This window comes from Arachis hypogaea, chromosome 12 (assembly GCF_003086295.3).
Source record: "Arachis hypogaea cultivar Tifrunner chromosome 12, arahy.Tifrunner.gnm2.J5K5, whole genome shotgun sequence".
Lineage (NCBI taxonomy): Eukaryota > Viridiplantae > Streptophyta > Magnoliopsida > Fabales > Fabaceae > Arachis > Arachis hypogaea.
Window position 1 is genome coordinate 35,615,162 of NC_092047.1, and position 12,689 is coordinate 35,627,850.

General features: G+C 37.2%; 1 non-coding gene across 1 annotated transcript; it reads right to left on the bottom strand.

The window, feature by feature from the left end:
* Positions 1 to 12,059: 12,059 nt before the first annotated feature.
* LOC112731114 (small nucleolar RNA R71) lies at positions 12,060 to 12,167 on the bottom strand. The gene has a single exon (XR_003166906.1). It is a non-coding gene; the product is annotated as a small nucleolar RNA R71 (small nucleolar RNA).
* Between the last annotated feature and the right edge of the window lie 522 nt (positions 12,168 to 12,689).

Here is a 12,689-nt window from a genome sequence, read left to right on the forward strand (position 1 = left end):
TCTAATTTCAAATTTTAATTTCATAACTTTTCTTATCTTATCTCTTATCTTATTTTAAAATGAAATATTTTCTTAATTAATTACTCATCTTCTCTCTCCTCTTTTCTAGAGTTGCTTGATCTACTTCCACATTTTGCTTCTCCAAAGACTCGGGTTGGTAGTCATTTGTACTATGGGAGTTTTGAAGAGATACATGTCTTCTTTTTTTGTGGGTAGAAGCTTGAGATGGAGTTTTGGAAGTTCCCTCGCTATTCTCTTTTTGGAGATTTTCCCTGATACATTCTTCATAAGCTGATAAAAGACTTTTGCCCCCTTGTTATGATTTCTACTCAAAATGGAGGTAGGCTTTATTTTTGAAAAAATAAATCACTTTTTCAAAGAGGCTTTAGTACCAAACTGAAAAGTTGAACCCGATTATGATGGCTCGTTAGTAACAAAAACTACTTTCCTTTTTTATTGTTGACTTGGGCCCACCCATTATTGTCTTGTGATCTCAATAAATCAATCCTTCCTTCATCCTCTAATTTATTCCCATGCAACGTATCTTCATGAAGAATAACTTCATCCTTTATTTCCGGTAATTGCATGACAATCCTTTTGGGATTGACAACCGGAACATCTCTTTGATTTCCACTCTTCACCAGTTCTTGTTCATCATCCTTCTATACCTCCTACGACAACACAACGTGTGACTCACCACTTGATTTCACTTTCTCCACCGATGTTGCCTCCGTTTTTCGCTGCTCATTATGCTTTGGTCTTTGGTTGCACTAATAAGTGGTATGACCAAAACATATACACTTATCATAAATAAGGTCCAAGTTTTCATATTCTACCTTAAATTTGGTGTCATGAATAATGATCTCATCCACCATCGGCACTTTCAAATTTATTTGAATAGGCATTCTAGCAAAGCGTCCCCGTTTTGCCTCTTTAGTTGTAATATCGACCTTGATAGATTCACCGATAGCTATTGCAATTCTTCATAGCAAAGTCACGGTAATACCAAATATTGAGGCCAGCAATTCAAATCCACACAAGGGTGGAGTCAAAACTCCTCGCAAGGTTGAAACAATCACGTCCAAGATTTCATCACTATATAATAATATCCAATTATCCAAGGTTCTCCGAGGAGATATTTATTTGGATGTTATTATCAACTCTCTCTCTCTCTCTCTCTCTCTCTCCGTATCTCTATTATTTTTAATCCCACTATTTTTTGTGTGGTGTATCCAAGCGTAGTAGTGACTATTGGTCAAAGATAGGGATTGAAGCTTTGTTTGCAAAAATCTAATGCAACTTCTGCAATTTATGTTCTCAGATCCATTGGAAATTTTAATCCCTTTGTTATCTTCATGAAGCCAGGGTAATGTATGTAATAATGGTAGAGGAACCATATCCAATAAAATATAAGTTATCTTTATTTTTTTAATTTGTTTTGAAGAATAAATTATCATTTGTACCTATGAAAGAGGAGAACGCTGACATATGTATCAATAGAAGAAAAAATCCCATCTTGTACCCATGGAAGATGACCTCTGTGTGCCAAAAGTACCCTGATATTTGTTACACACTTGCTCCGTTAGTATCCAAACCTACGTGCACCTCAACCCCTCCAAACCTATCAATGTGTATTTTAAAAAAAAAAATTTACTAAGCTATTGGAGAAAATAGATTTGGCGCCTTTCTGTGCCCTAGCAGAGCTGAATCGTCCTCGTCATTACCATCCTAAATCGGAGTACCTCCATTACTTGGCAACAAATACAGAATAGGGAATCGTGGAAAGTGTCTCGCGTCAACAACAAATACATCACTCCCTTTGATCTGCGAAGAACAGAGATATGCCATTCCCACTTTTGATTAGTTAGAATGATTTTGTTCTTTTATCGAACATTGTGATAGGTTTTAAAATGTCAGAAAAGTTGGGTTAGGGTTTTTATTAGTTACAATTACATGGAATGGTATCCTTGGTTGTATTGTCTTACTTGTAGGGATGGCCACCATTCGTATAACTTTGTCTATTAATCATAGAGGAAGGGTTGAGAGAGGGACATGTGGAAAGCTTTTGTATATCGATGGAGAAGTAACAGAGATTGAGAGGGTTAATGTGGATACCCTCAATGATTTTTTCATAATTGATTTGCTGAAGGACATTGGATATATGCCTATCATAGATTTTTACTAGCTAAAACCTAGGAAGGAGCTTGATAATAGGCTGAGATTATTAAGGGTTGAGATGGACATAGTTAAAATGTATGAGATAATTGTGAAGAATGGTAATATAATTGATGTATATACGGAGCATCCACAAGTTAATCATGTGCTAGTTGAGCAGAATATTACTCCAACAAAGATGAGAATCAAGAGTTGTGCTAAAAGGAATCTAACTCCAAAGAAGACTCCAAGAAAAAGACTTATAGTTATTGAGGATGATGATGATGCTGAAATAGTGAATCATGTACATATTGTGAATGAGGCACAAAAAAAGGGCGAGGTCCAGTCTAGGAAAGAGTGTAACACCCTACCACACAGAGCTTTACACTTAAGCCGTAAAACAGAGGTGGTGTGGTATTACGACCTCTAATCACAAAATATATACAAAATAATATTGGAAAGATAAAACAAAATCACAAAATAAAAAGCGCAACACTCAGAAACGAGATTACTTGCGTATGAAGAAAACTAAGGTTCATAAGTACAGGTAAACAGAAAGTGAGAATAGAGAGTCAAGGATACAAAATAACTAGCTCCTGACTCCGCCTACGAAGCCAACGCTGGCCGGAGAATATTTACGTACATATATACATATCCCACAAAGCCAAAATACATAGATGAAACCCCAACTCTCCTTAAACCTCTAAGAGGAACAAAATAAACAAGTTATTCGGAGAGGAAACTAAATACATATATACATAACTGTACATCAAAAGAAACCCAGAAACCACTCTGCTTCAAAAGTCTAGACGTCTAGCGAGGTGCCTCTCGATCTGCATCTGAAAAACAACAACATAGTATGGGGTGTATATATATGGATATGTATGCTCTAGTCGGTCTTTGCGTTACAGGCCAAGCCTAGAGCTTGTTAATTATATTTTTGGAACTCTGATTTTATACATATATTATCTTTTCTGTTCAATCTTATCTACCTTTCTACTTTTATCCGATCGTGAGTGTTGCGTTGTTCTGCTTGTATTTCGTTCAATAATTCAAGGCTCCTAAATAAACCTCCTTTTCAACTATATTATATATATGATTTTATTTTTAGAGGTCGTAATACCTCGCCACCTCTATTTTCTGACTTAAGCATAAAACTCTATGTGGTAGGGTGTTACATTGCTCCTTCAAGGCTTTGTCAAGTGTAAAGATCCCATAATAGTCCTCTAGACTAAGGCCTCAAGTAATTTGACTAAGCTTGTGTTGAACATTCTTAGTTAGTTTAGCCTTTCAATCTTACATTGTCATGCTCTTTATGATCAATCCCTTTTTCTTTTTGTTCTTTCTTGGTACATGATTCTTGCCCACATGTAGGAGCAAGAACAATTATAATTGTGGGTTGTGTAACACCCTACCATACAGAGTCTTATGCTTAAGTCATAATTCAGAGATGGCAAGGTATTACGACCTCTAAAACAAAAATTTAGTACGTATAGTAGTATGAATAATTGATTATAGCTAGGAGCCTTTGTAGAAAAAGGGGTAAACAAAAACCGTAACTCGAACGCGCAACACTCCGATCGATAACGTAACGAGCAAAGGATAAGCTAACGCAAGATCATATATATAAGGAGTGTCAAAAACGGGAATATCAAGACTCAAAATCCGGCTGCGAAGATAACCGGTCCGAGCATAATAATATATACATATAATAAAATAAGGAAACCCCAAAGGGACACAAATACATACAACCTATTCTCCAAAATCCCCTCTAGAAGGAGTCATCACAGTTTGTATTATTTAATGGAGATAAAAGTATCTAAACAAGATATATAAACCAAACAGAGTCCCAAGAACAAAGGATCTTCGCTAATCCAGAAGTCTCCAGCATGCCTCAACGAGAAGCCTCGCGTCCTGCATCTGAAAACCACAAAATCCGCATGGGTGAGAACCAGAGGTCCCCAGTACGGTAACAGCTTCCACATATATAATACATAATAATAGAGGAAAGCCGAAGGCAATCCTAGAACTTCCTCCAGGTAATATCAAAGCTTATAAACAAGCTAAACCGTAAGTGGCAACTGACTAAAGATCCTTCATTCTAACTAATACTTCCCTTTCCAATTCCTTCAGACCTCCCAACCACCAGCAGGAGTATAATATAGCAAACACAGTTATATCTGACAAGAGATTTACAAATAGGAACAGATAAGGCATTTAGGCAATTAGCAAGTAATATGCAGTCAATAGGCAATCTCAAACAATTCATGTAGTATGCTTATGATGCATGCCTGTCCCTAGTGGCTGATGATATCATCTGTCGGTTATAGAGCCAACCCGACAAGTCCTGGTAGCTAACCATTAGACTGTCCCTCTGTCGTGCATCCCCAACTCGAGTTATACTCATCATAAACTTGATCATAATCATGATCCATATCCATCACCCTCACTGGTGAATATTTATCCATCACCATCACAGGTGAATATTTATGGGGGTGAGCTCATCCGGGCCTTTCACAGTGCCCGGCCACACTTACGACATTGGGTTAACAGAGCTTCGAGTCTCAACCTGGAGCACATGGTGGCTAGCCATTGCTACTACCCAGGGAAACCCTCATCTCCAATGGTGGAAGTGCAAACATACACAATTCAATCAACAGCATATATGCATTTATACTTGGCCATAAACATGGCTCCGCCGTAACACGGCAATAATCTAGCCATCCGGCTCACAGTTAAATCCATAACCAGCCAATTCATTAACAATTATGGTCCTTCGGCCCATGGCATAACAAGCACTTCCACCGTCATTCTCCGCATCTCACATAATCATCTTTGATCCTCAATGATCATTCATTTTTCCCCTTGCTTCACTCGCAAGTTACCACAGTCACTAGCCCTTTTTCTCATGCTAGGCATATCATAAGGATTTAAGACATAAGTGGTGAGATCGGAGGCTTAGAAGTATGAAATTTGGCTTTTAAAACTCAAAAATCAACTTTGGGATGAAAACAGCGCCACGCATACGCGCACTCCACGCGCACGCGCGGATGGCCTTATAACTCATCTACGCGCAAGCGTCATACGCGCGAACGCGCGGGTTGAAAATTAGCCAAACAACGCGCACGCGTCAGCCACGCGTACGCGTGGGTACTCTTGTGCCCCAGGCACAAAACTGGCACAACTCTGGCACAACTCTCTGGAAAATGGCTGGGCATTGGGTGCAGTACATTCGGCGCGCCCGCGCACATCACGCGCACGCGTGGATGGCGCTTCCTGGAAGAACGGCGCGTACGCGCCAAGTGCGCCTACGCGCGGGGGGTCATTCTGCTAAAAATTTTCTAAGTTAAAAACTGCAGAATTCACAGATTCAACCCCCAATCTTCCGACGGTCATAACTCTCTCATTTTAAATCATTTTTCACCCGTTCTTCAAACGGCATGGACATCTCGGATCCAATTTCATTTCTAAACAGATTTGGCACAAATCAGAGATCCGTAGTCCAAGTTATGTCCCGTCAAAGTATGCCCAAAAACCATGTTTTCATTCAAAACCACAAAGGGCCATTTTCAAAACAAGCCACTTTCAACTCTTTTCAAAATCAATCAAAACATGCCAATTTTAACCCTTCTCTTTGAAATCATTCGAAATGTACCAAAATCAACAACAAGCCATCCTCAACTCACACATTGACATTTTACCAAAATTTCCAAAACTACCTCCAACCATTTTAACACTTCTTAATCAATGGCTAAAGGACAAACACAATCTCATGTCATACATCCTTCTCATCCCAATTTCCAATAATATTAATTTCCAAATCAACCATCATTATACATGATCAACATCATACTCACCATCAACATGGTACCACCCATCAATTTAACCTCAATCACCCATCAAGCATATATCACAACATGCATTTCTCATACATCACACAATCAAGGCATCAATATTCATAATCACATATATGAACACATCATATATCTCAACTATTCAACAACACCAACAATTCAATGCCTATCTTAGGGCCTCTAGCCTAAGTATTTCCTACCACATTACATATTAGATACGGGAAACCAAAACCATACCTTAGCCGATTTCCCAAGCTCAACCGGAGCACTTCCAAACCACTTGTCCTCAAGCTCTCAAGGTCTCAACACCTCCAAGAACAGATTTTGTCACACAAAACCCTCTTCCAAGCTTTCCAAAATCACCAATCAAGCTCCAATATTCACATATACACAACCTAAGCCACAATCATCATACCCATACACAACATCTCAATGTCCAAACCTCATATAACAACAAATTACACTAGGGTTGAGAATCTTATCACACCCAAGGTCCAAGGAGACAAGATTAACCTTCTCCTTCAAGAGAGTTGGGTCCTATAACATCAAAGAACCCAAAATCTCAACATTTTTGCTCTTGAAACTCGAAATCAAGGGCTGGAATTTCGAATAGTAAAACGTGGCTTACCTCAAGATTAATTGTATGGGTTTTGTAGAGCTCTCCGCGGTGAATGCGTGGCCACAAACGGAGCGGCAATCGGAGCTCTAGATCAAAAGTTATGGTGGTTTGAAGATCAAGTGAGAGAAAGAACTTGAGAGAGTGTTCTTCCCTCCATAGCCTCCATTTTCAGCGTGTTTAGTGTGTTGTGAGGAGAGAGAGTGCTGAAAACTAGGGTTTTGGTTTAGTTTAGTTGGGCCAAGGGCCCACTTTGGGTCCGGTTGGACCGGTTTGGCCCGTTTGGTCCAATCTTGGTCCGATTTCTATAAAATTGGTACCGAAATTCTCGTCTCAATCTCCTCTATCACATTTAGCCATAAAAATAACATTTTTGGCTTTCTAGAATAAATTCTCATTTATGGGTTAATTAGCCGTTAATTAACTGGGTCTTACAGGTTGTGATGGACAAGTAATGATATGCACTTGATTAACAAGACTCATAAATGCAATATATAGGATAGAACAATATAATATATGCATATAATTATAAAGGAAGGAAACAAATAGAAGTCAACAACCTTAGTTCTCATTGCCGTCATCTTCCTCATCTTCCTCTTCATTATCCTTTTAGACTATGTAGTGCATAGCCTCCAAAACCAAACTTAGAATGATTATTTATCCTCAAGTAGCAAAATAAAACAGTGGTGATGGAAATGGGAATAAACATGATTGTTTTATGGATATAAGGAAGCAAGGCAGGAGCTCATTCAAATAAAACAAACAAAATTAAAAATAAAATGAAAGAAAAGACAAAATAAAACCAAATAAACATGTTGCTAATGTATTGGCATAGGGGGTGGACCATGCATGGGTAAAATGTGGCAACACCAAACTTGGTGTGAGAACTATGGATGATTGAAATCATTTGTTTAATTAAATTATTGATTATTTGAGAAGATTGAACATTTTTGGGGTTATTAATTGATTTTTGTTAAATTGGGGATTGGCGAATTGGTTTTCTTAAGATTTGGAAATGTTTTAATATTAGAAATGGGTTTGATTTATTGGAAATAAATTTTGAGATTGAAAATGGTTTGAGATATTGGATTTGGGTTGCTTGATTTTGGAAATGATTGAAATGAGTTTGAGAAATAGTTTGGTTGGGACCCTTGAAGAGTGGCATAGTTCAAATTTTAGAGGAGATGCTACCCAAATTTTTATAAAAATTAGAGATTTCATTTAAAATGGTTTTTTAAAGAGATTTGGATTTAAGGGATTATATGGTTTGATTTTGAGTTGAATTTGATTCATTTAGAAAAGAATGAATTATGTTTTGAGTTGGCGTTGTTGATGAACGGAATGGGAGGTGTGATGATAATGATTGAATTTGAATGAATGATTGATTTTAAAGTATCATTGTTGAATGAATTGAATGATAATAAGATATATGTGACCGGGTAAGAGGTGGTGGCGTTGTCCACTCGCTCCGGGTATATTCCGGGTAATATGCAGTGGTGTTATCCACTTGCTCTGGATAAGAGTTCTAGGCTTCAGGTAAGATGCAAGGGTTGAGTTCTGTCACCACTTGCTCCAGGTCGAGAACTGTAACACTGCCTGCGTAAGAGGCAGTGGTGAGGTTGTCCCCTACTCCGAGTACGTGGGTAAGATGCAAGGGTTGCGGTTTGGTCTCACTTGCTTCGTGTTTGGTGTTCTGTCTAGGGTTAGCTACCAAACATGTCGGGTTTGCCATTATAACTAACAGATGAGACTCATCGGCCATAGGGCATACTGATGAGCGGATAATTTATACGCTTTTGGCATTATTTTTAGGTAGTTTTTAGTATAATTTAGTTAGTTTTTACTATGTTTTTATTAGTTTTTATGCAAAATTCACATTTCTGGACTTTACTATGAGTTTGTGTGTTTTTCTGTGATTTTAGGTATTTTCTGGCTGAAATTGAGGGACCTGAGCAAAAATCTGATTCAAAGACTGAAAAAGGACTGCAGATGCTGTTGGATTCTGACCTCCCTGCACTCAAAGTGGATTTTCTGGAGCTACAGAAACCCATATGGAGCGCTCTCAATTGCATTGGAACGTAGACATCTAGGACTTTCCTGCAATATATAATAGTCCATACTTTGCCCAAGTTTTGACGATGCAAACTGGCGTTCAAATGCCAATTTCCTGCCCTATTCTGAAGTTAAACGCCAAAAACAGGTTACAAACCAGAGTTAAACGCCACAAACAGGCTGCAACCTGGCGTTTAACTCCAAGAGAAGTCTCTACACGTGTAAAGCTTAATGCTCAGCCCAAGCACACATTAAGTGGGCCCCGGAAGTGGATTTCTGCATCATTTACTCATTTCTGTAAACCCTAGTTACTAGTTTAGTATAAAAACTACTTTTAGTGATTTATTTTACATCTCTAGAACACATTATGTAAATTTTACGTTCTGAGACCTCCATGGAAGGCTGGCCAGTCGGCCATGTCTACCCTATTTTCACTTATGTATTTTCAACGGTGGAGTTTCTACACCCCATAGATTAAGGTGTGGAGCTCTGCTGTTCCTCATGAATTAATACAAAGTACTATTGTTTTTCTATTCAATTCAAGCTTATTATTATTCCAAGATATTCACTCGCACTTCAACCTATTGAATGTGATGATCCGTGACACTCATCATCATTCTCACCTATGAACGCGTGCGTGACAACCACTTCCGTTCTATCTGCAATAGCTTGAGTGTGTATCTCTTAGCCTCCTGGTTCACGATCAGAGTCTTCGTGGTATAGACTAGAATTATTGGCGGCCATTCCTGAGATCCAGAAAGTCTAAACCTTGTCTGTGGTATTCCGAGTAGGATCTAGGAAGGGATGACTGTGACGAGCTTCAAACTCGCGAGTGTTGGGCGTAGTGACAGACGCAAAAGGATCAATGGATCCTATTCCAACATGATCGAGAACCGACAGATGATTAGCCGTGCGGTAACAGCGCCTTTGGACCATTTTCACTGAGAGGACGGACGGTAGCCATTGACAACGTTGATCCCCCAACATAAAGCTTTCCATGGAAAGGAGTATGAATGATTGAATGAAGACAGTAGGAAAGCAGAGATTCATAAGGAGCAAAGCATCTCCATACGCTTTTCTGAAATTCTCACCAATGAATTACATAAGTATTCCTATCTAATTTTCTGTTTTAATTATATCTTAATTATCAAAATCCCATAACCATTTGAATCTGTCTGACTGAGATTTGCAAGATGACCATAGCTTGCTTCAAGCCGACAATCTCCGTGGGATCGACCCTTACTCACGTAAGGTTTATTACTTGGACGACCCAGTGCACTTGCTGGTTAGTTGTCCAGATTGTGAAAAGGAGTTGAGATTACAATCGTGCGTACCAAGTTTTTGGTGCCGTTTTAGAGATCACAATTTCGTGCACCAAGTTTTTGGCACCGTTGCCGGGGATTGTTTGAGTTTGGACAACTGACGGTTCATCTTGTTGCTCAGATTAGGTAATTTTATTTTATATTTAAGCTTTCTTATTTTTATTTTTGAAAAATTCAAAAAAAAAATTTAAAATCATAAAAACAAAAAATTTTATGTTTCTTGTTTGAGTCTTGTGTCAAATTCTAAGTTTGGTGTCAATTGCATCTTTTTAATTCTCCTTTAATTTCAAAAATTCATGCATTTGTTCTTCATAATCTTCAAGTTGTTCCTGCATATTTTCCTTGTTTGATCTTTACATTTTCTTATTTTGTGTCTTTTCTTATTTTTCATATGCATTTTTAAATTGTCAGTGTCTAAACATTGAAAATTTCCATGTTTGGTGTCTTGTATGTGTGTCTTTTCTTAAAAAATTTTCAAAAATAAGTTTTGGTGTTCATCTTGACATTCAAAGTTTTCTTGGTGTTCATCTTGACATTCAAAGTGTTCTTACATGCATTAGTTGTTTTGATTCATAATTTTTATGTTTTGTTTCAATTTGGTGTTTTTCTCTCTCTTTACTAAAAATTCAAAAATAAAAAAAATATATCTTTCCTTATTTTACTCATCAATTTCAATTTCAAAATTCTATCTTTTCAAATCTTTTTCAAAAATAAAATCTTTTTCATTTATTTTTACATATTTTTCGAAATTTTTTAATTGATTTTCAAAATCTTTTTCTTATTCTTACTTCATATTTTCGAAAATCTCACTAACATTTAATGTTTTAATTCAAAAAATTTTCAAGTTGTTACTTGCCTATTAAGAAAGGTTCAATCTTTGAATTTTAAAATCATATCTTTTAGTTTCTTATTAGTCAAGTAATCAACTTTAATTTCAAAATCAAATCTTTTTAAATTTCCTTTTCAAATCTTTTTCAAATTAAATTTCAAATTATATCTTTTTCAAAAATCAGTTTCAAAATCTTTTCTAACTTCTTATCTTTTCAAATTTGATTTTCAAATCTTTTTCAGTTAACTACTTGAATTTTTGGTTTGATTTTAAAAGTTTTCTATTTCAATCATATCTTTTTCAAAACCACCTAACTAATTTTCTCTCTCTAATTTTCGAAAACTCCTACCCACTTTTTCAAAATTCTTTTTAGTTAACTAATTGTTTTAAATTTTAAATTAATCTTATTTCTCTTTTTAATTTTCGAATTCTAACTAATAATTAAACAAAAACAAAAATATTTTCTTTTTATTTCAATTTAAAATTCGAAATCTCTTCCCCTCTCATCTCTATATTTATTTATTTATCTACTAACATTCCTCTTCCACTCAAAATTCGAACCCCCTCTTCTTCACTGTGTTCGAATTTTTCTCTTCTCCTTATTTTATTCTTCTCTTCTTCTACTCACATAAAGGAATCTCTATACTGTGACATAGAGGATTCCTCTTCTTTTCTGTTCTCTTCTTTTTCATATGAGTAGGAACAGGGACAAAGACATTCTTATTGAAGCTAATCCTGAACCAGAAAGGACTCTTAAGAGGAAACTAAGAGAAGTTAAAGCACAACCCTCTGGAGAGGACCTGACAGAAATTTTCAAAAAAGGAGACATGGCCGAACCAAATAACAACAATGCCAACAATACAAGGAAGATGCTTGGTGACTTCATTGTACCTTCTTCTGACTTCTGTGGAAGAAGCATCTCAATTCCTGCCATTGGAGCAAACAAATTTGAGCTTAAGCCTCAATTAGTTTCTCTGATGCAGCAGAATTGCAAGTTTTATGGACTTCCATTGGAAGATCCTCATAAGTTCTTAGCTGAATTCTTGCAAATCTGTGACACTGTCAAGACCAATGGAGTTGATCCCGAGGTCTACAGGCTTATGCTTTTCCCTTTCACTGTAAGAGACAGAGCTAGAACATGGTTGGATTCACAACCTAAGGAAAGCCTGAACTCTTGGGAAAAGCTGGTCAGTACTTTCCTGACCAAATTCTTTCCACCTCAAAAGATGAGCAAGCTTAGAGTGGAAATCCAAACCTTCAGACAGAAAGAAGGTGAGTCCCTCTATGAAGCTTGGGAAAGATATAAGCAATTGATCAAAAGGTGTCCTACTGACATGCTTCCAGAATGGAGCATCATATGTATATTCTATGATGGTCTGTCTGAGTTGTCAAAAATGTCATTGGACCATTCTGCAGGAGGATCTCTTCATCTGAAAACCCCTGTAGAAGCTCAGGAACTCATTGAAATGGTTGCAAATAACCAGTTCATGTACACCTCTGAGAGGAGTCCTGTGAACAATGGGACGCCTCAGAAGAAGGGAGTTCTTAAAATTGATACTCTGAATGCCATATTGGCTCATAACAAAATATTGACTCAGCAAGTCAATATGATTTCTCAGAGTCTGAATGGATTGCAAGCTGCATCCAACAGTACTAAGGAAGCATCTTCTGAAGAAGAAGCTTATGATCTTGAGAACCCTGCAATGGCAGAGGTGAATTACATGGGAGAACCCTATGGAAACACCTATAATCCTTCATGGAGAAATCATCCAGATTTCTCATGGAAGCTCCAACAGAAGCCTCAACAAGGCTTCAATAATAATGGTGGAAGAAACAGGTTTAGCAATAGCAAGCCTTTTCCA